The sequence below is a fragment of the Lepisosteus platostomus genome, chromosome 22 (assembly GCF_059453375.1).
Source record: "Lepisosteus platostomus isolate fLepPlt1 chromosome 22, fLepPlt1.hap1, whole genome shotgun sequence".
Lineage (NCBI taxonomy): Eukaryota > Metazoa > Chordata > Actinopteri > Semionotiformes > Lepisosteidae > Lepisosteus > Lepisosteus platostomus.
In genome coordinates this window covers 2,825,001-2,827,500 of record NC_142632.1, presented here as the reverse complement: position 1 = coordinate 2,827,500, position 2,500 = coordinate 2,825,001, and positions in this window count along the sequence as shown.

The following is a 2,500-nucleotide window of genomic DNA, read 5'->3' as shown; positions in this document are numbered from 1 at the left end:
AGCCCTCTCTGGCCTCTATTTAGGCTTTCCCTGGTGGGGTATACGTTGGCTCTTAGTTGGAGGGCTGCGATAAAATGTCTTTCTTTGAATCCCGTGTGGTGCGAAAGCCAGGAGTTGCTGTCGGGGTCATCCTTGAAATTGCTGATCCCCACTCCTTGGACTGGTAATTTTGTCCAGCTTTCGTATTCATCTTTCCGCCAGTTGCGAGGGGTTTTGTATTCTGGTTTTTGTTTCTGGATGTGGCCCCAATTGTCTGGGACTGTTATATCGTCTGTTTGGTTTATTAGGGACGCAGGGTTGGATAGTTGTGGGGTCTGGTTCGGGTCTCCTCCCGCTTGTGCCCATAGTTTTTGGAATTTGTCTTGGATTTCGTTGGTTTGCATGAGTGCACTTATGGTGGCATCTGATGACATTGCCATGCGTTGCAGTCTTCTTATTTGAATTGATGGTATCAGGCTGGCTAGTTTTATTATGCCCAGACCCCCGTCTCTTGCGCTGGAGTAGATTAGTCCATTGCAGGTGGACTCAGGTAGTCGTAGCCAAGTTTTGACTGCCTTTCTTATGGCGCTGTCAAGTGCCATTAGAACTGATTGTTTTGTGTCCGTATGGTCCAATTGGTAGATTAGCCTGGTAATTGCATGGATATTGAGTATGTTAACCTTCTGTGAAGGTTTTAGAGGCGCTTTGTCAATTTTTTGAATCCAGTTTTGTAGTAGATTTATTGCTTCTGGTTTTTTTGTTACAGTCCATGGACTGATTTTGAGTCCTAGATACTTTTCGGACTCGGTGGGGGAAATCATGTGTAGATTGTTGTTGTTGATGGACCAGTCCTCGCAGTTGTTTATAACGTAGGAGTCTTTGGTGGGTGAGATGAGGAACCCGTGGCATTTTTTTGCTTGGACCATTAAGCCTGTTTGCTTACAGAAATCTTCTAGGATGTTAATGTTGTTTTTCATCCCTTCCCAGTTGTCGCTCAGCAGGACCAGGTCGTCAGCAAAAGCCAGAGTTGATATGTTGCCTGCTGCGGTTTTGAAACCGCAGCCGAGTTCCTCCAGGGCGTTGATCAAGGGGTCCATTGCCAAGTTGAAGAGAATGGGTGACATGGGATCCCCTTGTTTAACTCCAACTTTTATGAAAATTTCATTCGAGGACTGGTTTTCGGTTTTGATTATGGTTCTACAATCTTGATATGAATCTTCAATTAGGTTTATTATATGGTTGTCCAGTTCTTTTTGTTTCAGAACCTGGAAGATGTGGTCGTGGGATACTGAGTCGAATGCTTTTGCGATGTCGATGAAGACTACCGCAATCTGTTTATGGGATTTTTTTGCGTTTTCTAGTAGGTATTGTAGGGTTGCTAGGTTTTCAGAGCAACCGGAGGCTTCAATGAAGCCTCTTTGTCTTTGGTTGATCGGGCATGCTTTCTCGAGGCGTTTTGTAATGATTCTTGAGAAGAGTCTTAATAGCATTGACCCGATGGTAATTGGTCTCCAGTTCCCGATATCTTCTAAGCTCTTCTCGTCGGATGTTTTTGGTATTAGGATTGTTTTGCATTGCTTTAATTTGTTGGGAATATGGCCCGTAATCATCCATAGATTGAATAGTTGGAATAGTGTCACCCCATCACTTTCCAGTTCTTGTATTGCATGCCAATCAATGTTATCCGGGCCTGGTGCGGATGTCCTTTTTATTGCTTTTATATTCTCTTGTATTTCCTCTTCACTGATCAGGGATTCATATACTTCGTTGTCGGCTCTGCCCTTGGATGTGAAGCCGTTCAGTCCAGGGAATGCTGTGTGTTCCTCCCATTTCTTTTTGTATGAGGAGTAGATTTCCTCAATATTGATTTTACATGTTGCGTTTTCGGCCCCGTCAAGGATCAGGGATGCCAGATTCGATTTGTTTTTGTTGTAAAGGGTTTGGTGATACTTATAAATCCTCCTTTTGTTGGCCCTCTTTCTTGTCCAAGACCATTCTTTGCCCTTGTGGTGTTCGGAGGTTTTTTTGTTCTTTGTGTTTACTGCCGGCTTCTTGGGTTTTAGTGCCTGCAGTAGTTTATCGGAGGCGATTTCGATTAATTGTTTGATAGTTGTTGGGTCTTTGCTATCTGCGCAGATAGCCTCTTTTATTGCCGGTTCAGTTTCCTCATTGTTAATTAAGTCTTTGGAGAGTCTTTTTAGTCTAGATCTTATGCCTGTTCTTTTGGCATAAGTTAGGGGTCTCGCTGTTCTTAGTCTGGCAGCAGGCTGGTCTGGTTTGTCGCTTGCTGCTTGATTTACAGTGGGTTTTCTGCTTCTTGCAGGTCGTCTTTTTTCGCCCACTTGTTTGTTGTTCTTAGTGCCCAGCTCCTGTGCGATTAGCTGGTTGATGTTCTTGGCCCCTTTGTATTTTGTCTCTAGTGATTTTAGTTTAGTTAGCTCGTCTTCTGTCCAAATTTTGCTGGCATCTCTGTTCTTGGTTGTGTTAAGTTCTGTGATTCGTTCCTCATTTCTGGTGTCGG